At 41.3% G+C, this 24,415-nt stretch overlaps 1 long non-coding RNA gene across 1 annotated transcript in view; it reads right to left on the bottom strand.

The window, feature by feature from the left end:
- LOC103279452 (uncharacterized) overlaps positions 1–24,415 on the bottom strand; it is a 146,616-nt gene that overhangs the window by 17,428 nt on the left and 104,773 nt on the right. Inside the window, exon 4 of the long non-coding RNA XR_010001077.1 lies at positions 20,465–20,607. This is a non-coding gene — a long non-coding RNA (uncharacterized LOC103279452). The remainder of the gene's footprint in view (positions 1–20,464; positions 20,608–24,415) is intronic.

The following is a 24,415-nucleotide window of genomic DNA, read 5'->3' on the forward strand; positions in this document are numbered from 1 at the left end:
ATACACAGGGTCTCAAGTCCAATCCGCAGATGGGAATGAGAAATACTCCTGTTTAAGAAATTAAAGTCGACATAGACAGTAGTGAGCTGGGTGGAAATATGGTATGAATCCATCTAAGACAGTCACAATCCATCATTGTTCTCAAAGTACCTACTGAAAGTGCCACCACTTCAGTTCATCAAGAAGAAAAATCCTCCACCAAAAATGTAAACTAGCAAACTTTCCGTTCACAAGCCTCTTGATTTTTATTTGGTAACTAATAAAACAAAAAAGGAATGCTATTTTTGTTTTATGTTTTTTTTTTTCAAGCAGCTCATTTAACTTTCATGCTTTTTAGACTCCCAGGTCAAATCATCTCCATCACTGTCAGGTTGATAAATGAATTAATTTAATATTTTTAAATCCCTGGGAAACTCTTTGCCTTGTGGATTTCCCTCTATCAGAGATCTACAGCAAGATAACAGATCCCTTATTATTATTATTTTTGTGTTATCAACTATAATAAATATAAATTGAGCTCCCCATATCTATGTTGTCCCACTTTGGTTGTGTTTGGTTTGCAGATCTCAGCTTAAGGGAAAATCTGGCACTGATTGATTGTAGCAAGTTTATATTTATTATTAACAGGCTGTATGTTTTTTTATGGTGTATTGTACAACTGGGCAGACAATTGAGAAGAGCCAAAGGATCGTTCAACCATTTTGTTAGTATGCATTTATCTAAGTTGCCCCAGTCTCTGAATGCACATGGGCAACATGAAGTAAGAAGAACCAATACTCAGAGTTGCTGTGGGTTTTCCGGGCTGTATGGCCATGTTCCAGAAGCATTCTCTCCTGACATTTCGCCCACATCTATGGCAGGCATCCTCAGAGGTTGTGAGGTCTGTTGGAAACTAGGCAAGTGGGGTTTATATATCTGTGGAAAGTCCAGGGTGAGAGAAAGAACTCTTGTCTGTTGTCTTGTCACAACCTCTGAGGATGCCTGCCATAGATGTGGGTGAAATGTCAGGAGAGAATGCTTCTAGAACATGGCCATACAGCCCGGAAAACTCACAGCAACCTAGTGATTCTATAATTCAAGCAGCTTGTTCTTTTTTTATCACAAGCTCTTGAAATTAAAAACAGAAAAAGTAGAGATGATCTAACAATTCCTTATTGTTTCTGCTTGGGCTTCATGACAACACTTGCAGCCATTATTTGTAAAATAATGCAATTTTACAAATAGAAGTATTGACAAAACCCACCATGGCCACTGAATCAAGAAGAACCGTCTTTGCAATATTTCTTTGATTAACTCCTAGCAACTATAGAACACAACTACTGTCATATAGATAGATACAGGATTTGATGTCCTGATCTGTGCATTAAATATTTACTTCTCATTATAAAAGTACGGAGGCACCAAACAAAAGCTAATTTGCATTATTAATGATGCAAGAAATGCAGCAAGAGGGAAACGTTTTTGAGACCTATCCCATATGTGGTGGTGTGCATGTGTTTAAATGCTCCATTGTTTGGAAAACTGGAGTTGTAATGATAAAAAACTTGTTTAATTAACAGAGATTCTGCTTAGGAATTAGTTGTTTCTGGCTAGTACGAGCGAGGCTGGTGGATGATGGAGGGGAAGGAGAGAGAGCGAAAGAGAGAGACTCCACATCTGAAACGAAGCTGAGACTACAAAGAGTCCATTTTCGGCTTCAGAGTCTCAGGGGGGAAATCAAAGACTTTCTTTCTTTCAGCAGTTTGGGGGAGAATGATATTTTGAGATGTTGACAGCTGCCAAACTGCAAAAACAGTGAAGAAGTACCCAAATGAAATCTTTTTATCTTGGTGGATTCCTTTCAATATTTAGGCTTGACGTTCTCTTTACGACACACAACTGATGATTTCTGCTGTGTTTTAAGAAGGTTTTCGGAGCGGTCCGTTATGAGGACCCGTGGCTGTCCTCGATCTCTACCTAAAGAGAAATTCAAGGGACTTCTTGACATTATAATAACCAAGAAGGAGAAACAATACACGAATACAAAGAAAAAGAATGTTTAACTTTGGCTTATAATTTATTTCTAAGATGCCCAGACTGCCTTTCAAATGTCTCTCCCAAAAACCCTTTAAAGCAGTTGGGCTTAAAAACAAGTGGATCGAAGCACAATTCCAGCAACTGAAAGACACAGCAATGAACATTTTTAAAAGGCAGTTATTGTAGACTCAGAGCTTTTGGAAGAACATGGAATCCTTCTATACCATCAGTTAGTAAATTTTGCAGGCAGAAAATTGCATAACACATGTATGGTGTTTTTATTGGCTACTAGCTTGGGGACCCAGCAGTGCCCGGGTTATTAGAAGAAGGTATTGTTTGTTTTGGGATGTTAGGTAATATCAGTTAAGTTTGGTCCAGATCTGTCGTTGGCTGGGTTCAGTGCTGTCTGGATCAGGGTGAACTACAACTCCCAGATTCCTAGGGCAATCACCCCCAAACCCTGCCAGTATCCGCAGTTGGCCATGTTGGGTCTGTGTGCCAAGTTTGGTCCAGATCTGTCGTTGGCTGGGTTCAGTGCTCTCTGGATAAGGGTGAGCTACAACTCCCAAATTCCCAGGGAAATCACCCCCAAACCCTGCCAGTATCCGCAGTTGGCCATGTTGGGTCTGTGTGCCAAGTTTGGTCCAGATCCGTCGTTGGCTGCGTTCAGGGCTCTCTGGATAAGGGTGAACTACAACTCCCGAGTCAATCACCCCAAACCCTGCCAGTATCCATAGTTGGCCATGTTGGGTCTGTGTGCCAAGTTTGGTCCAGATCCGTCGGCAGCTGGGTTCAGGGCTCTCTGGATACAGGTCAACTACAACTCCCAGATCCGAGGTCAATCACCACAAACCCTGCCAGTATTCACAGTTGGCCATGTTGGGTCTGTGTGCCAAGTTAGGTCCAGATCCATCATCGGCTGGGTTCAGGGCTCTCTGGATAAGGGTGAACTACAACTCCCAGATCCGAGGTCAATCACCCCCAAACCCTGCCAGTATTCATAGTTGCCCATCTTGGGTTTGTGTGCCCACTTTAGCCCAGATCTGTCACCAGCTGGGTTCAGTGCTTTTTGGATGTAGGTAAACTATAACTCCCACAATCAAGGTCCATTCCCACTAACCCCTGCAGTATGTTCAGTTGATCATGGGGCTTCTCTGTGCCAAGTTTGGTCCCAGTCCATTGTCGGTGGGGGGTCACAGTATCAATGAAGGTACTGCAAGTCCCATTATCCATGGCAAGTTTGGTCCATATCCATCGTTGGTTGGATTAAGATGCTCTCTGGATGTAGATCAAGGACAACTCCTGCTCACTCATGGCGAATTCTCCCCAAACTGAGCTACGGTGACACAATGGGTTAAACCTTTGTGCCGGCTGGACTGCTGACCTGAAGGTTGGGTTGCTGATCTGAAGGTTGGGAATTTGAATCTGTGAGACAGGGTGAGCTCCCGTCTGTCAGCTCTAGCTTGCAGGGACATGAGAGAAGCCTCCCAGCTAACACGTCCAGGTGTCTTCTGCGCAACGTCTCTGTAGACAGCCCATTGTCTCACACCAGAAGTGACTTGCAGTATGTTCTCAAGTCGCTTCTGACACAATTAAAAAACAAACTACATATCCCAAGATTTTGTAGGATGCAACCAGGACTGGTAAAGTGGAATCATAGTGTAATAAGAGTAGCAGGTGAAGCTATAGGAGAAAAATATGGGGGAGAGGTGGAATTTTAACAAGGATGAAAAGAATGTTTTTGAGATGCAAAAGACAAGTGCTCTTTTTAAATGCTGATTAAACAACAAGGTTCAATTTCAGTTCTCTGACATGGTTTTACTTATCACTCCTTTCCCCAGAAACACTTTGCCACAATCTCTTTTAACAGCCAGGAGTGATAATCATCCCCACATATATATATTTTTACCACCTCCAGCATGTATGTTTATATTTCATTTTTGCTCGCTAAGTGTATTTACAGCTAAAGATGAAAAGTGGAGGCATTAAAAGAAAAAATGTGCCATGAAACATCTTCACTGTTCCCGGCAAAGCTCGCTCATGTTATTCTGCAGAATTATGGTTTTATTACAACTAAGATACTGGGGCTCAGAGGAATGATTTATCAATTGCCATTTGTGACTTAGCAATCCCTTCGTTGCGATGGCAAAGCATTACTTGCTCGGTAACTCACCAGAATGGAAATCAATTCAAAACTACAAGTTTAGAATTCCATTCTACTGAGTGCTAAAAAAATAAATATCTTTATGGTGGGTAGCAAAGGGAAAATCTGCCTATTGTAAACTAGGACCAAATTCTTTTTAAATGGGAAGTTGATCTTACAAGGAGTTTTGTCACTTTTCACTAGATCTCATTTCCGCTCCTTTGCAGCAGCTTTTCAACCTGGGGGTCGGGACCCCTGGGGGGTCACAAGAGGGGTTCAGAGGGGTCACCAAAGACAAGTATTTTCTGTTGGTCATGGTCATGGGGGTTCTAGGTGGGAATTTTGGCCCAATTCTATCATTGGTGGGGTTCAAGGGACTCTTGGATTGTAGGTGAACTATAAATCCCAGCAACTACAACTCCCAAATGTCAAAGTCTATTTTCCTTAAACTCCACCAGTGTTCACATTTGGGCATATTGAGTATTGGTCTAGATGCATCATTGTCCACAGTGCTCTCTGGATGTAGGTGAACTACAACTCCAAAACTCAAGGTCAATGCCCACCAAACCCTCCAGTATTTCCTGTTGTCATGGGAGTTCTGTGTGCCAAGTCTGATTCAATTCCATCATTGGTGGAGTTCAGAATGCTCTTTGGTTGTACTATAAATCCCAGAAACTACATTCCCCAAATGACAAAATAACCCCCCTCAACCCCACCAGTATTTAAATTTGGGCGTATTGGGTATTTGTGCCAAATTTGATCCAGTGAATGAAAATTCATCCTGCATATCAGATATTTACATTACAATGCGTAACAGTAGCAAAATGACATCCAGGCATCCCCTGGAGCCTCCGGTGGCCTAGGGGATAAAAGCCTTGTGACTTGATGTTTGGGTTGCTGACCTGAAGGCTGCCAGGTTTGAATCCCACCCAGGGAGAGCAAGGATGAGCTCCCTCTATCAGCTCCAGCTCCATGCGGGGACATGAGAGAAGCCTCCCACAAGGATGGTAAAAACATCAAAACATCCGGGCGTCCCCTGGGCAACATCCTTGCAGACGGCCAATTCTCTCTCTCCAGAAGCAACTCCGGTTGCTCCTGACACGGAAAAAAATCCCCTGGGCAACGTCTCTGTAGACAGCCAATTCTCTCACACCATAAGCGACTTGCAGCATGTTCCCAAGTCACTTCTGACATGATTTAAAAATTGCATTGGAAACATGAGAGATGTTTTACAAGGTCTTTGGCCTGATTTGCCAAATAGCACGGGTGATTTACAAAACTACAGCTCCCATCATTCCATCACATTGAACCATGGCAGTACAAGTAATGTCAAACTGCATGAATTCTACAGTGGAGATGCACCCTTAGTCTGAATAAGTAACTTTTCTATGCTTTCCCCATTTCAACTTACTGGAGCTCAGGTTCTTCATCTGACTGATCTTTGTGGTGGGCAAAGGCCCAGGGGCGGGAGGGTTGTGGCGAGGAGGGGCTTTCATGCCTCTGGTTTTTGCCTATGAGGAAGAACATTACTTCGAAGTCTTGGCCACCACTGTATCCATTATTTTTAGTTAAAGTCACCTGCATTTCAGTCTCCAGTGTGGTGAGCTGACCTTTGGGGATTTTGAATGGTGCTCTTTTTCTGGCGAGATGCAAAGCCGGCCACTTTGAAGAGGGACCCCCTCCAGTGTCATGTAAAAGTCTTTGAATTGTTCCGGATCGGCTTCTGAGGCTCCCCACTTATATGTAAGGGCTTTTGAAGATGAAGGGTTCCCGTCACAAGGAAAAGAAGAACAAGAACAAGGAGAAGAAGGACTGAGCAGAAAGCTGTCGGTCTCACAAAGACGTTTGCTGTAATGGTTGCTTCTCTTTGGGTGGGATTCAAGAGGTGAGCGTGGTGGCTCTTGCAGGAGATAGTTGCCAGCCCTGTTTCCTGGATTCAAGATGAGTTTTGGGATCTCCATCTCAAGCCTCCTGTGTCTTCAAGCACAGTTTGCTAAATCCGCACTCTGACAAGAAAGAGGCCTTATAATGCACAAGAACTATTGCAAGTGATAGAGTTGCATGCATTGTTAGGTTTGTGATCCTTTACCATAGTTTTCTGATGCATGTTAAACTGATTGCATCTAAGAACAGTGAACCCCCCCAAAATTTTGCATCTATATAAATAAAAGGGTAATGAAATTCCGGCCTAGGACAAAACAACAAAACTACACATCCTAGAAACACTAAACTTGACAGCACAACCCCTCATCCATGCCTCTACGTTCATACAACAAAAAGAAAAGAAAATTTAAGTCCTCATTAGAGGGAAAGAAATAATTGTTTTTATCAAATTGCTGCCAGTTAGAAGGCTAAGCTCCGCCCACTTGGTCTCGTAGCAATCCACTCAGCCCAGGGGACAGGCAGAGTTAGGCCTCACTTAGGCCTCTTCCATACTGCCTATAAAATACAGATTATCTGATTTGAACTGGATTATATGGCAGTGTAGACTCAAGGCCCTTCCACACAGCTATATTACCCATTTATAATGGACTTAATGTAAGGTAAAACCTTTACCTTTTACCTTAACTACCACCAATTCCTCTATACTTTATTTCCCATACCACCATACTTTGCCACAGCAACGCGTGGCCGGGCACAGCTAGTTAGATATAAAACAATACACTTAATAAACTTTTTTTTTCGCGTCAGGAGCAGCTTAAGAAACTGCAAGTCACTTCTGGTGTGAGAGAATTGGCCATCTGCAAGGACATTGCCCAGATATTTGATTTTTTAAATGTTTTTCCCATCCTTGTGGGAGGCTTCTCTCAAGTCCCCACATGGAGCTAGAGCTGATAGAGGGAGCTCATCCATGCTCTCCCTGGGTTGGACTCAAACGGGCAACCTTCAGGTCAGCAATCCAGTCTTCAAGTCACCAGTCCTGTCAACACAAGGGTTTAACCCACTGCGCCACCAGAAGCGGGAGCTGACAGACAAGAGCTCACTCCGCTGCCCAGATTTGAACTGCCAGCTTTTTGATTTGGATGGAATCCTCTTTCCTGGAAAGCATATTTAAGAATTCCTGGAGAACAAGAAAAGCTCCAGCAGACTGGGAAAAGGCAAATGTTGTTCCCATTGAATTAATTGAGTGGAAGCTACTAGTGTTGTGCTTTTGTATGGATTGTGTTCATTTTGTGTAGTTTCATTCATTTCGTCTCATTTTCGTATTTGTTCCCGCTAACGAAAATTGTCAATTAAAAAAGCCTATACGAACAGAATTTTCGTCTGGCTTACGAAAAAATGAAAAATTTCAGACCATTGGCTGCAATGGGGGGGCTTTTAGCCCACCAACTTTTTAAATGTTTGGGTCTTACCCAGTGTACCATTGTTATTAATAATATCAGTACCTGTCGGCACCTGCTTATATTGCTGCTATAGTCCCCCCCCCCACCTTTGAAGTTGATGGATTTGCATTGGTGGTTGTTTGATATTATTACGGTTGTATAAACCTTTGTTTTAACTTCTGTTTTATCATCTTCTTGTGTTTTAAACTATGTATATTGTTTAATGTATTTGAGCTGTTACTTTTGTAATGTTGTGAGCTGCCCCGAGTCCCCACGGGGAGATGGTGGCGGGGTATAAATAAAGTTTTTTATTATTATTATTGTTGTTATTATTATTATTATTATTATTATTATTATTGTTGTTGTTGTTGTTACAAGGCCAAAACTAAAGGAAAACAAAAGGAAGCACGATGACTGTGTGGCTTTCATTTTCACATCGCCTCTCATTTCCTATGAAAATGTCATCACTTGTTTTGTGGAGACGAAAAGTTGAAACAAAACTATAGCACGAAGGAAACGAAGGAAAATTTTTCGCGCACATCTCTAGAAGCTACTTTGAACTCAGTTTGCACCAATGGAAAAAAAGTGGAAGACAAAGAGAGAAAGTAGAAGGAGGAGAGAGAAGCTGGGACATTTTTAATGCAGCTGGAAAACTAGGGCGGCAAAGGATTAATCGGGACTGTCCCTGCCAAAATTGGTCATGAGCGACATTCCCATGTTCTGGAATTTGGGTCCCGATGAAGGCAATGTACCACCCTCTGCTCCATCTTTTCTTCAGCAAAGGACTGGAACAAGAAAGGAGACGAGTCTTTTTCCCCTCGCCCTATTCAGAAACACACTGTGCTGCCTAAATATATTTTTGGATGTTATTAAGCCTCTTGCCGCTACAAGGGATATCGCACCCAGTGGCGAGATTTCAATCCATATTTCATCCCGGCTCCTGTGCCGCCGCCGCCGCTTCCAGCTGCCTCCCTAAGCCCCTGCCCTGCAACCCTTCCGCAGCCTGCTCAGAAGGAGTGATCCGTTTATACCCCATATGGTTCCTGGGTTGTGAAGCAACATAAAAAGCGCAAATGAAGAGCCGGGCTTGCTGCTTTCTTTCCCGCTGTGTGCAATGAAGCCAGAAAGCAGCTCTGACTCCGTAAAACTACGATCTTGCAAATTACCGCAAGGTACCTGAATCAACAATCCAAATGTGTCCATGGGAGCTATTTTCTCCTCCTTTACATTGTCTGTTTAGAGCAGTTACTGTCCTCCTGCTGTGTTCTTTTAACAAGAACATCGCATTTATTTTTATGTTATTTTTTTTCCCTCCCCTGCATATAGCATTTGAAAGTTCTTGACGGTGGATAAGGCGAGAGACCTTTGCCACAAATGCATTATATATTATCTGTTTTATTCATCACATTTTGATTCTACCCTCTGCGGAGCTCGAGGCATTATACAAGGCGGCTGTGCCCAGCTTATCCTCACAGCAACCCTAAAGTTGCTTCTCAAATATCACCCAAAGTAAAATCTGAAGCAACTTTGCAAATTCCTCCTCAAGGTGAGTTACATGGCAAAGGCCTGATGGAAACCCCCAAACTTTCAAGGAGACCAGAAACTTATATTAGGGAGGGGGGCAGCACCTTGTTGCTAGGGTCACCTAAAGCAAATGGGACAAGTCATAGGAGGGTTTTCTTGGAAACGTGAATAATAAAGAATGACTGAGATACCCTATTGACTCAAATCTAATGCTCACCTCTTTTTTTTTGCTAAATTAGCTTGCCCAAATTAAGGTATGCATTAGATTTGCATCAGATTGTAATCTTAGAGGGGAACTTGCATCAGGAAGTGCACCTAGAGCTCCTTTTTGAGGGACCTCATCTCTCATTTAATGGCCAGGCCTCAATGCTATGCAATCCTGAGATTTCTAGTTTGGTGAAGCAATCAGGATTATTTGGCAGAGAAGGTTCAAGGCCTTGTAAACCTACAGCCCTAATGATTCTATTATACGTTTGTTGTTTTCAGGGTTTTGAAAATTGAGGTGCGTTTTAGACTTGATGGTGCATTAGACAAATAAATGCAGTATATCCTAAATGAGAGGCATAGCTGCAGTAGCATAAGTAAAGGTAAAGGTTTCCCCTGACGTTAAGTCCAGTCATGTCTAACTCTGGGGGTTGGTGCTCATCTCCATTTCTAAGCCAAAGAGCCGTCGTTGTCCATAGGCACCTCGAAGGTCATGTGGCCACTGGCATGACTGCATGGAGTGCTGTTACCTTCCCGCCAGAGTGGTACCTATTGATCTACTCACATTGGCATGTTTTCGAACTTCTACGTTGGCAGAAGCTGGAGCTAACAGCGGGCACTCACTCCGCTCCCCGGATTTGAACCTGCGAACTTTCAGTCTGCAAGTTCAGCAGCTCAGCGCTTTAACACACTGCGCCACTGGGGCTCCAGTAGCATAGCAATGCAATGCTCTATCTCCTGATCCGATCCCCAAAATCCCCTTGAAAGTTGGACATTTTGAAAGCTGGACTTGTGCAGTAATGGGCAGCAGTGAATTGCAGGATGCTTCTTGCCAGCAAGTGATGGTGCAAAGGGGCGTTGGCACAGGGCTCCATGGTGCGCCATGCTTCCATTCCTCATGCTGTTGCTTATGGACATGAATCACATCATTCTGCGGCACCCAGCCCACCAGCACCATAGAACTCCATTGCTCAGGATGACTTATTTATTGGCTTTTAAGAAGCATTTGGGGGCTTTTGTCATCTGGGAATCATAACCATGAATAGGAAATCATTAGATTGTTAGGACTTTATCCCACGAGGCAGACAACTCTGCATTACGAAGTCTTGGAACCAAACACTAGCAGATACTGACAGGCCACTGTATATAGAGATGGATAGATATACACAGGCTAATATACACACACTTTTTGCAGATTTCCTTCTTCTGATGTCCTTTTTTATGTGTGAGGATGGCACTTTCCTCTCTTCTGACAACATGTAAGTGGCAATGTATCAAGTTGTGTGCATTGAAATGGCTGTGTGTAGTAGTGTCAAAAACTTTGAAACTGAATGAGAACAGTTATTTTTAGTTTTAGATGCATCCACACAATGAACAGATTCCTTAAATAAAACCCAATGTCCTTAGCAACACAATCCTGAGTACAACAGCTCAAAAGTTTCCAGAGAGTTTTGCTGAACTTAAGGTAAAGTTTTCCCCTGACATTAAGTCCAGTTGTGTCTGACTCTGGGGGTTGGTGCCCATCTCCACTTCTAAGCCAAAGAGCCGGTGTTGTCCATAGACACCTCCAAGGTCATGTGGCCATAGGCATGACTGCATGGAGCATTGTTACCTTCCAGCCAAATCAGTACCTATTGATCTACTCACATTTGCATGTTTTTGAAGTGCTAGGTTGGCAGAAGCTGGAGCTAACAGTGAGCGCTCACTCCCCAGATTCGAACCTGCGATCTTTCGGTCTACAAGTTTAGCAACTCAGTGCTTTAACATGCTTACTCAGAGACAAATATGCATAGAATTGTAGTCTTAGGGTTTATCTACACTGGGCAGATTTCCTGGGTGTAAATATCCCCCAGAATAGTTATGAATTTGGGGCATTGGAATCCAGAGAGTTCTAGTTTGGTGAAGCACCAAAGCATTGAATCATTACAGATAAAGTGCTGTCCAACTGCATTAATTCTGCAGTGTAGATGCCGCCTGAGTTCTGATTTGCTTGCAAAATTGGGAAAGCACTTTGCATATGACTTTGTATTGTTGCATCCTGAGCATACGTCACAGAACCCAACTGTGGTGACCCCGGGTTTAAATTAACCCACATTGATTACCTTTCTATAGTCAGGCTCCAGATTAGAAGATGCGAAGCAGTATGGGATGAGGATAGCAACAGAGGAAACAACACCAGCTTAATTCTCTTTCAAAAAACTAAATTTCAGTTCTCCGTTTCCAGGCTGCTGCCATCACAGAGTCATTAATCGTATGATGAAAGCTTGCGATAACTTAGGAAATCACCTGTACAAAGAGGCAAATAACGTGATGCCAAGAATCCTGCTATTCTGGCATCGTTTCTTTAGCTGCTTACTACAAAATGCTCTCTGAAATGAGGGCCACTTCCCCCCAGTTGCACAGCAGCAAACCCAAGAGCATACAATTGCGGTTGTTAGGAAGACAGGGCTGACTAAAGCTCCTGTTGAATATACAATCAGGGGAAAATGCCCTGTACGGAGAAAAATCAACGTATCACAGGGAAGGCTCAGTTTGAATCCTTTCTCTCTGTTGTGTCCGTTTCCTATGAGCTCGGAAAGATGCTTTTAAGTAGAGTTTATGTAACAACCTGCTGAAGCTGCCCATGACTGAACTGTGAGAGGAAAATAAACCAGCTGCTAAAGCATTGTCCTGCCAATGTTCGGGTATGGATAGCTTCAGAAAGCCATTACTTTTCACTCTGTATAACACACTTTCCAGACTTATATGTGCCTTCTAAGTCTAAGAGTCATTGAGTTGGAAAGAAGTGTCCAATCCAACCCAATTTGGACATACAGGAACACATAAGGAAAGCACTCCTGATAGATGATTATCCAGTCAGTTTCTGTTTCAAAACTTCCAGGGAAGGAGACTAAACAGACCCTAAGCAACTTCTCATAGTTCCCTAAGCAACTTCTCATAAGGATTCATGGTTTCCAGACTTTTAACCATTTTGGTCACCCGCTTGGACATTTCCCAACTTCTGAGCCACGGTAGTGCAATGGGTTAAACCCTTGTGCCGGCTGAACTGCTGAACTGAAGGTTGGATTACTGATCTAAAGGCTGCCCATTCGAATCCGTGACATGGGGTGAGCTCCCATCTGTCAGCTCTAGCTTGTGGGGACATGAGAGAAGTCTCCCAGCTAACACATCCCAGCGTCCCTTGGGCAACGTCTCTGTAGACAGCCAATTCTCTCACACCAGAAACGACTTGCAGCATGCTCTCAAGATCCTTCTGACACAATAAAAAAATTCCAACTTGTCAATATGGCCAGTTATGCTAAAAACAAACTGCTTAAACCTCATACAGTAGAGTCTCGCTTATCCAACTTTCACTTATCCAACATTCTGTATTATCCAATGCAGCCTGCTTTTTAGTAGCCAATGTTTTTGTGGTCAATGTTTTCAATACATTGCGATGTTTTGCTGCTAAATTTGTAAATACGGTAATTACTACATAACATTCCTGTGTATTGAACTGCTTCTTCTGTCGAATTGTTGTAAAACATATTGTTTTGGTGCTTAATTTGTAAAATCATAACATAATTTGACGTTTAATAGGCTTTTCCTTAATCTCTCCTTATTATCCAACATTTTTGCTTATTCAACGTTCTACTGGCCCATTTATGTTGGATAAGCGAGACTCTACTGTATATGTGTTGTCGAAGGCTTTCATGGCCGGGATCACAGGGTTGTTGTATGTGCCTCACAACCTCTGAGGATGCCTGCCATAGATGTGGGCGAAACGTCAGGAGAGAATACTTCTGGAACATGGCCACACAGCACGAAAGACATACAACAACCCTCTACTGTATATGTTTTTGACTTCTCGATGTGATGTGAATCGTACCGACTGTCAATAGAGGGAGCTCTTTGAAAAATCTCCTTCTGCATCCGAGTTCTGTGCCTAGTGAACAAGGGAAAGTGCATGAGTCTTGTCATTGTGAAGGGATGCTCATTCTTCCCTCATCAGAGCATAGGAAATTGGCGATGTGCCATTCACAAAATGATAGAAAGGGGAAATGCGGGCTTTTTATGTGCAGCAAAATGCTGGTGATTGACTTGCTCGGCACCCGGTGGATTTAAGTGGGACAACCGCTCTCCGATTGATGAGTCTGATATAAATTATTCTAATCACCCGCCCTCTACCTGATCGGAACAATTCTCATCACAACCTCTGACATTTACAGCGGGGCCTAAGCGGGGGCCGCTCTTGTCTCTTGGAAAAAGAAAGGCTTTTGCTCTTTGGAATCAAAAGAATCTCTTAAAGAGGTGCCCATTGACTCCATAAGGAAAGGGAAGATTTCTAAGGAGATGCTTCACAGCCGAGTCTCTTTTGAATTTGCATGTGTTCCTCTGACTCATTGCTCTAATCTCCCATTACACCTTTCTTTAAAAGATGTTTTAACAAGTCTTTTCCTGGTCCCTTCTGCAGGCAAAACTAAAAGAGTGACATGGATGAAAGCCACTAGAAGCAAGACTTCTTCCAACCCCTCCCAAAAAAAAAATCTCCTTATCTTTATGCATCTGAATTGGATCCTAAGAATATAGAAGGGAAATATCCTTTCCTCCGCTCTTCTTAATTATGGCTACATTCCACACATACATCTCCTAGAACAGTGATGGCCAACCCATGACACGCGTGTCAGCACTGACACGCCTGGCCATTTTTGCTGACATGCAGCCGTATGCAGATTGATTGGATGACTATGTCTTTGTGGCCAAATTTGGTGTGATTTGGTCCAGTGGTTTTGTTGTTTACTCCATGGGAATTATGCACATTACATATACACACACACACACACACACACATATATATATATAAAATCATTCTATTATTATTCTATTATTATTGTAATATATTATTATATTATTACTATTATATTATTATTATATTATTCATTATTCATGACGACATTGAAACTACAATAGAGAGAAATCAGCATGGAAACTGCAAGAGGTACCATAGATTGTTGTACATGGAAATAATGGTAGTAAATAGTTTTTGATTTATTAAATACAGCTATATATTACAATTATATATTTTTGTTATTTAAACTATATATATTGTGAAATTATGGGTTTTTTTCTTGAAGTGACACACCACCCAAGTCATGCTAGGGTTTTTTTTTGTGAATTTTGACACACTAAGTGCAAAAGGTTGCCCATCATTGTCCTAGAATCATAGAGTTGGAAGAGACCCCAAAGGCCATCCGCTCCAAACACATTCCAGGATACACAATCAAAGCTCTCCCAACAGATGACCACCCAGCCTCTGTTTAAAAGCCTCCAAAAAAGGAGACTCCACCACACTCCAAGGCAGCATATTCCACTGTCAAACAGCTCTTCCCATAAGGAAGTTTTTTGTCATAATATTCGTGTATTTATTGTATCAGAAGAGAACCGAGAGTAAAGTTGTAATGTATTTAAAAACAAAGTTACAAACTTGGCATTATACTCAATGTCCTTTGACTAATACCTGTCCACTTGGAGGGCCTCTGGCATTGCTCTAAGAAGGTCCTCCATTGTGCATGTGGCAGGACTCAGACTGCATTGTAATAGGTGGTCTGTGGTTTGCTCTTCTCCACACTCGCATGTCATGGGCTCCACTTTGAATATTCACGTAGAATCCATTACTCTGTGTCTCACTACCTCATTTTTTTTCGTGTCAGGAGCCGGAGTTGCTTCTGGAGTGAGAGAATTGGCCGTCTGCAAGTACGTTGCCCAGGGGACGCCCGGATGTTTTGATGTTTTTACCATCCTTGTGGGAGGCTTCTCTCATGTCCCTGCATGGAGCTGGAGCTGATAGAGGGAGCTCATCTGCGTTCTCCCCGGGTGGGATTCGAACCTGGCAGCCTTCAGGTCAGCTACCCAACCTTCAAGTCACAAGGCTTTTATCCCCTAGGCCATCGGAGGGTCCATGATACCTCATGATACATGGCTAGAATAAGTGGCACTTGCTGATCTAACCTGGGTCACTCATGAAGCCGGCCTGCTTACATCAAACAACGTTGTGCCGGCCCTGTGGGTGAAGAAGGGCAGAACCGGCACACTGCCACGGCAGCATGGAAGGCTTCCCGTGTTGCTATAATCTATGGTGGAAACCACGCACTCATACTTCTCCCATGTGATCGCCCTCCCATCGATGCAAGGCGTAGGGCGCTGGATTGCTCGCAGCCTCCTGCCGCTGTCTGTCTGATGAGTTTATTTGTCTCTGGAGCAGCAGGAAACAACCTGACTCCATCTTCAATATGACAACAGTTCAAATATGTAAACATGGCAATCATATCAACTCTTGACCTTCTCTTTTCCATGTTAAACATACGAAGCTCCCTAAGTTGCTCCTTATAGGGCTTTCCTTACAAACCTTTTACCATTTTGGTCGCCCTTCTCTAGAAACATTCCAGCTTGTCCTTAATATACTCCTTGAATGGAGGTGCCTAGTTCTAATGAGCTGGATTTTGGATGGGTCATACCCATACAATCCCCCTTGTCCTCCATATGTATCTGTCTTTGGTGTGTCTCTCTATCTAGTGTGTGTCTGTACTCATATATACAGTAGAGTCTCGCTTATCCAACGTAAACGGGCCGGCAGAACGTTGGATAAGCGAATATGTTGGATAATAAGGAGAGATTAAGGAAAAGCCTATTAAACATTAAATTAGGTTATGATTTTACAAATTAAGCACGAAAACATCCTGTTAGACAACAAATTTGTCAGAAAAAGTAGTTCAATACGCAGTAATGCTATGTAGTAATTACTGTATTTATGAATTTAGCACCAAAATATCATGATGTATTGAAAACATTGACTACAAAAATGCGTTGGATAATCCAGAACGTTGGATAAGCGAGTGTTGGATAAGTGAGATTCTACTGTGTGTGTGTGAGTGTGTGTATGTGTGTGTGTGTGTGTATATACAGTAGAGTCTCACTTATCCAACATAAACGGGCCGGCAGAACGTTGGATAAGCGAATATGTTGGATAATAAGGAGGGATTAAGGAAAACCCTATTACACATCAAATTAGGTTATGATTTTACAAATTAAACACCAAAACATCATGTTTAACAACAAATTTGACAGAAAAAGTAATTCAATATGCAGTAATTCTATGTAGTAATTACTGTATTTACAAATTTAGCACCAAAATATCACGATGTAATGAAAACATTGACTACAAAAATGCGCTGGATAATCCAGAACGTTGGATAAGCGAGTGTTGGATAAGTGAGACTCTACTGTGTATATATATATATATATATATATATATATATATATATATGTGTGTGTGTGTGTGTGTGTGTGTGTGTGTGTGTGTGTATATATATATATATATATATATATATATATATATATATATATAATTTAAAGGAGCCCCTGGTGGCGCAGTGGATTAAATCACTGTGCTGCTGAATTTGCTGACCGAAAGGTCGGCGGTTTGAATCCGGGGAGCGGAGTGAGCTTCTGCTCTCAGCTCCAGCTTCTGCTAACCTAGCAGTTCGAAAACATGTCAATGTGAATAGATCAATAGGTACCGCTCCATGCAGTCATGACAGCCACATGACTTTGGAGGTGTCTATGGATAATGCTGGCTCTTCGGCTTAGAAATGGAGATGAGCACCAATCCCCAGTCACGACTAGACTTAACATTTGGGGAAAACCTTTACTTTCACCTATTTTGTCTTTCTGTACCAGTCTTTCCGGTTCTAGTTGCATCGACATATCTGTCTCCTGACTTCGTTGCCTATGTTTAGAGGATCAAGACCAGAGTGCCCACAAGTCATCATGGGTAGTGGCCTTAAACAATGAGATGGCTAAAATTGGCCTTCCTTTACAATTTTTGAATGGTCTAGGACCTAGGGCAAAACAAGTGCTCTTGCAACGCACTCATGATATCTATGCTCAATTGGACCTAGCAAGTCTTCTAGGTAGGTCTTCCGCCACAAAGTGTTGAGCCTCCCACAAAATGAATATTCATTTAGAACACTAATTGACTTTTCCTGTTCCGTTACCCTTAAGAAGAATATATACCAGGGCCAGGTTTGAACAACTCGGTATTATGATGCCAACTGGTCGCTACTGTAACATCCCAAGAAATGGGAGATTTTGTGTCTGGGGAGAACAAATAGTGGAAGATATCAAACATTTTTTGATTGACTGCCCAGCATATGCTGAACTTCGACACAGATATTTACATCCATTACTATCTAATTTTAGGTCTCCCAACAGAAATGATCTTCTGACAGTCCTCTTGCAAGGACAAGAAAGTTCCACCATAATTAGTCAGCCTTTTTATCCTGAAAGCTATCAAGAAAAGAGCACATTTCCTGAAAGAAGAATCAGGAAAATAAGATTTTGACGGCAAACAGAAAGTCAGCTGCTGTCCTCCCATCCTTTTTGCCTTGTTTTTATTTATGTTGCACTTTATAATGGTCATATGACTGGTCAAACAAATAAATTATTATTATCATCATATCTGTCTCCTCACCTTAGTATCTTCTCTCTCTTTTGCCTATCCATCTGTTGATCCCTATCTGTCTGTCTCACTCCGGCACCTTCCACACAACTGTATAAAATCCACATCAGACTGGATTATATGGCAATGTGGATTCAGATAATCTAGTTCAAAGCACATATTGTGGATTGTCTGCCTTGATATTCTGGGTTATATGGCTGTGTGGAAAGGCCCTCAGTCTCTCCGCGAACTTCTGCATGTCTGTCTGTTTATCTGTCTGTGTGTCTCCTTTTAAAAGAGAAAAAAAATACAAACATCTGCATCAACAAAATGGATCTGATGCTTTCTATTAAGCAGCAGCACATGCCATATTATTCAGACCACCTTGTGTGGGTCCCATATATGACCAACACTCTCCTTCTGAGGTGCTGACAAGGAGCCAGGACATTGAAACGCTCTTTGTCCTTAGAGTATAAATGGCCCACTTAAAAAATATTCAACAACTCCAACTTTTCCATCATTCTTTTTTTTTAAAAAAAAAGGTATTTGCGAAAACCTGCTTCAGATTTCTAAAAAGCAAGCACACTCATCACTTGCTCATTTCAGCTCCTCCGGCATAACACTGACAAAGGCGAAAGGAAGCTGATTCCTTTCAGCAGCCTTTTCCGTCTAAAGCCGGGTTTCCTGTCTGGTGGTCACTGACATAGCTTGCTGTCAGAAACCTAGAAGAGTTTAGAAAGAAACCTAATAAGGTAGCCCATGAAACCGCACCACATCTGGCTTTTCCTCTGCTATGTAAACACTAGCTCTTTGGACAAGGAGGGCCGAAGTTTGCCCATGTCTGTTCTAGAGGGATTTATTACTTTGGAAGGTTGGATTTAGTGGCCTAGGGGATCCCTTCCAACCCTTATGATTAAGAGTGTTTTTATATTTTATGCTTTTATAATTTTAAGTTATTTTACACTATAGTTGATTATTCTATTTTTAAGTATGATGTATGTGCTCTAAACTGTTTATTTATGATATTATGATGTTGATTGGGCTTGCCCCGTGTGAGCCGCTCCGAGTCCCTTTGGGGAGATGGCATACAAAAATAAAGTTATTATTGTTGTTGTTATTATTATTTGAAACACAACAAGTTGAGTCCGCAGCAGACACTCTGCGGGCTGTTGTACTGGATCACACGCTGGACACTTCCCAAGTGTCTAGGGCTGTGTGATGTATCGGTGAATAATGCATGCAGATCCCAGTAAGGTGCCCTTCTGCAGCTATTATTATTATTATTATTATTATTATTATTATTATTATTATTATTATTATTATTATTATTTGACACAGCAAACAAGACAGATATGCTGGATTTTGTATCACAAAATCACAAGTTGAACACTTCCCAATTGTCTAGGACTGTGTGATGTATTTTCGGATGATGCGTGCAGATCCCAGTAGGGTGGCCTTTTGCAGTTGGCAGATCATAATTTTGTCAATGCCTATTGTTTATTATTGTTATTATTATTATTGTATGACACAGCAAACAAGACAGATATGCTGGATTTCGTATCACAAAATCACAAGTCGAACATTTCCCAAGCGTTTAAGACTGTGTGATAAATTTTCGGATGATGCGTGCAGATCCCAGTAGGGTGGCCTTTTGCAGTTGGCAGAATCGTAATTTCGTCAATGTCTATTGTTTCCAAATGCCCGCTGAGATCTTTTGGCAAGGCACACAGTGTGCCCATCACCACCGGGACCACCTGCACTGGTTTCTGCCAGAGTCTTTGAAGTTCAATCTTGAGGTCCTGATAGCGGCTGAGTTTTTCCTGTTGTTTTTCATCAATGCGACTGTCACCTGGGATGGTGACATCAATGATCCAAACCTTTTTCTTTTCCACAACTGTGATGTCTGGTGTGTTGTGTTCCAGAACTTTGTCAGTCTGGATTCAGAAGTCCCACAGTATGTTTGCATGTTCATTTCCACTACCTTTGCAGGTTTGCAGGTTATTATCGTTGTTGTTGTTGTTGTTATTATTATTATTATTATTATTATTATTATTATTATTTTATTGTATGACACAGCAAACAAGATAGATATGCTGGATTTCGTATCACAAAATCACAAGTCGAACACTTCCCAAGTGTCTAGGACTGTGTGATGTATTTTCGGATGATGCGCACAGATCCCAGTAGGGTGGCCTTTTGCAGTTGGTAGATTGTAATTTTGTCAATGTCTATTGTTTCCAAATGCCGTTGAGATCTTTTGGCATGGCAAACTGTTCAATAATAATAATAATAATAATAATAATAATAATAATAATAATAATAACAACAACAACTATTATTATTATTATTATTATTATTATTATTATTATTATTATTATTACAGTAGAGTCTCACTTATCCAAGCTAAATGGGCCGGCAGAAGCTTGGATAAGCGAATATCTTGGATAATAAGGAGGGATTAAGGAAAAGCCTATTAAACATCAAATTAGGTTATGATTTTACAAATGAAGCACCAAAACATCATGTTATACAACAAATTTGTCAGAAAAAGTAGTTCAATACGCAGCAATGTTATATTTTAATTACTGTATTTATGAATTTAGCACCAAAATATCACGATATATTGAAAACATTGACTACCAAAATGGCTTGGATTATCCAGAGGCTTGGATAAGCGAGGCTTGGATAAGTGAGACTCTACTGTATTATTATTATTATTCTACTTCTAGGAACCCTTTTTGCACAGCCTAGGAAGACATAATAAGTACAGTCACTTACCATGATGTAGGTTTCTTTGAACAGGACTTTCAGATCTTATGCTGTTATATGCAGGATTCCAGTATAAACTGGATTAGCTTGCCTTTGCAGACGTCAATTCATTCTGATCAATAGCCCTGGTTAACTTAAAGTGTTGGTGGGCCCTAAAGGGGGGAGAGAAAGAACAAAAAATGTTATGAAGTCCATAAAATAAATAACTGTTCAAAGAAGAAAGGACTTCTTCAAAGAATGTGGTTCACTCCTTACAATATGATTGCATCAGTCAATCTTCGTATGGCAGGGAAAACATCCCCTTGTAAATATGAAAGAAAAGAGGGAGAGAGTTCTTTAAAACCTCTCACAGGGAGGTAAAGTGGGGCACTAAATATTACATTTCACTTTTTCCTTGCTTTCTTTTCTTTCTTTCTGCCTTATTTCATGATAAACAGGGCTGTTGAAAGTGCAAGTTATTTTTTCCGCCAAGGGAACAAAACTCCCAGAGATATACAAGATAAGAGAGAAGCATCGTATCAGTTACCGCAATGAGTTGTTTGTCAGAGGTTTGTGGGATTCCATGGGTTTTTTGTTTCATTTTCCGTCTCAACCCCCTCTAAAGAGTCTGATCTTAATCGAGGACTTTCGCCTGTTACCAAGTTAAGTTTCATATTGCTCAAATGATTTGAGATGATTTTATTTTAACACTTGGCTTAAGTGAAATCAAGTCCAATTCGTACTTCTATTGCGATGAAAATTTTCATAACTTTATTTCCCACCAACAACCTATTAATCCAAGTATTAATGACTTCACTATGCCCCCCTTTTGCTGTAAGAAAGTGATACAATAGTCATTTTGGCAGAGTTGAGTCTTGATTTGCTGTTGGTCCAATTCACTGGTCTCTCTTTGTAGGCCAATCCCAACACAAACATAGACCAAATAAGTCATTGTAAGCCAACTATAACTCAAACACGGACAATATAAGTCTTTGTAGACCAACTACAAGTAAAACACAGGCCATGTAAATCTTTGTAGGCCAACCCCAACTCAAACATGGACCAAATAAGTCATTGTAGGCCAACTACAACTCAAACACAGACTATTTAAGTCTTTGTAGGCCAACTACGGTAAAACACAGGCTATGTAAGTTTTTGTAGGCCAACCTCAACTCAAACATGGACCAAATAAATCATTGGAGGCCAACTACAACTCAAACATGGATCATATAAGTCTTTGTAGGCCAACTACAAGTAAAACACAGGCCGTGTAAGTCTTTGTAGGCCAGCCTCAACTAAAACATGGACCAAATAAGTCATTGTAGGCCAACTAGAACTCAAACACGGATTATATAAGTCTTTGTAGGCCAACTACAAGTAAAACACAGGCCATGTAAGTCTTTGTAGGGCAGCCTCAACTCAAACTTGGATCAAATAAGTCATTGTAGGCCAACTAGAACTCAAACACGGATTATATAAGTCTTTGTAGGCCAACTACAAGTAAAACACAGGCCATGTAAGTCTTTGTAGGCCAGCCTCAACTAAAACATGGACCAAATAAGTCATTGTAGGCCAACTAGAACTCAAACACGGATTATATAAGTCTTTGTAGGCCAACTACAAGTAAAACACAGGCCATGTAAGTCTTTGTAGGCCAGCCTCAACTCAAACATGGATCAAATAAGTCATTGTAGGCCAACTAGAACTCAAACACGGATTATATAAGTCTTTGTAGGCCAACTACAAGTAAAACACAGGCCATGTAGGTCTTTGTAGGCCAGCCTCAACTAAAACATGGACCAAATAAGTCATTGTAGGCCAACTAGAACTCAAACAGGGATTACATAAGTCTTTGTAGGCCAACTACAAGTAAAACACAGGCCGTGTAAGTCTTTGTAGGCCAGCCTCAACTAAAACATGGACCAAATAAGTCATTGTAGGACAACTAGAACTCAAACAGGGATTACATAAGTCTTTGTAGGCCAACTACAAGTAAAACACAGGCCATGTAAGTCTTTGTAGGGCAGCCTCAACTCAAACATGGATCAAATAAGTCATTGTAGGCCAACTAGAACTCAAACATGGATCATATAAGTCTTTGTAAGCCAACTACAAGTAAAACACAGGCCATGTAAGTCTTTGTAGGCCAGCCTCAACTAAAACATGGACCAAATAAGTCATTGTAGGCCAACTAGAACTCAAACAGGGATTACATAAGTCTTTGTAGGCCAACTACAAGTAAAACACAGGTCGTGTAAGTCTTTGTAGGCCAGCCTCAACTAAAACATGGACCAAATAAGTCATTGTAGGCCAACTAGAACTCAAACAGGGATTACATAAGTCTTTGTAGGCCAACTACAAGTAAAACACAGGCCATGTAAGTCTTTGTAGGGCAGCCTCAACTCAAACATGGATCAAATAAGTCATTGTAGGCCAACTAGAACTCAAACATGGATCATATAAGTCTTTGTAGGCCAACTACAAGTAAAACACAGGCCATGTAAGTCTTTGTAGGCCAGCCTCAACTAAAACATGGACCAAATAAGTCATTGTAGGACAACTACAACTCAAACATGGGCAATGTAAGTCTTTGTAGGCCAACAGTTGTGTCCAACTTATGGTGATCCTATCACAGAGGTTTCTCATCAAGATTTATTCAGAGTGGTTTGCCATTGCCTTCTTTTGAGGCTGAGGGAATATGACTTGCCCAAAATCAACACTAAGTTGCCACGGCTGGGCAGAGATTTGAACCCTGGCCTCCAGTGTTCAATGTTGAAGCCACTAATGGAAAAAAGCATGCAATAGGAACATGGACAGGAGTGGAACTGGCAACATATATAGACGCATGACCAAAAATATTCATGTATGTTTATGTTTTGTTTTCATTGGGAATGACGGAACCAAGACTCCATATTGTGCTGATAATATATCTTTCAATGCCCTTATGAAACATTTCTAACTAGATTCCCCTTTTTCTGCCTTCCCACACATTCAAAATAATGGGGATGTCTGTAGATTTTGTTCAAGTGAACCAACCCAGTTCTCACTTTCTGGACAAACGCACAAATCAGAATGACTGTTTTAATTGCTTTCATTTGTCCGTTGCCTCAGGAGCCCTCGTGGGCTGGGAGGGAATATAGAAATATCTTAAAAGAAATAAATAATGAAGAAAGGATGTAAAAAAATGTAAAGTCTCCACTCTAGGATAAAAATGCATACATTAATGAATACTCCATTTAAAAAAAGAATATTGTTCAAAAACAATGCCAGCTTTTGTTCTTTTATTTGAAGTACTTATGAATGAACATGTGTAAAATTGACACAGGGCAGGAGTAGACGAATCCAACCATCGCTAACACATACACAGATGGAGGATTTGTGCAATGCTGGAAGAATTGCATTGCTGATGGGGAAAACGGTGATCCTCTTTTGATGTTCAGAGGGCGGGGAAGGGAAAAGAGACAAAGCAAGGATGATGCCACTAAGACTTCATTACCCCTAATAAAATACATTGCTGAACGTTCACTGGCATATGATGAAGTCTTCATAAATCACATTGCCTGCTCGACATGTGTCAAAATAAAGGCGCATAATACAATACATGAGGAAATATTCCCAGACCTATGTGTTTGTTCACTCACATCACTGGGTTAGGCTACATGACTCCCCGGATCATGACTAGGAGTTAGGAAGATTGCAAATGCTAAATATATCTGTCCCTGCATTATCACATGAATATTAGACTTGTGCACTGATCCGTTTTAGCTATTTTACTTCGGCTAAGCTGGCTTCTTCAGCTTTACCAGGTGGCCATAATGGCAGGTATGTCAACATACCGCATAACCTCTGAGGGTGCCTGCCATAGATGTGGACGAAACGTCAGGAGAGAAAGCTTCTGGAACATGGCCATACAGCCTGAAGGACTCAAAGCAACCCAGTGATTCTGGCCATGAAAGCCTTTGACAATACATTTAACCTCAT

Source organism: Anolis carolinensis, unplaced genomic scaffold (assembly GCF_035594765.1).
Source record: "Anolis carolinensis isolate JA03-04 unplaced genomic scaffold, rAnoCar3.1.pri scaffold_12, whole genome shotgun sequence".
Classification (NCBI taxonomy): Eukaryota; Metazoa; Chordata; class Lepidosauria; order Squamata; family Dactyloidae; genus Anolis; species Anolis carolinensis.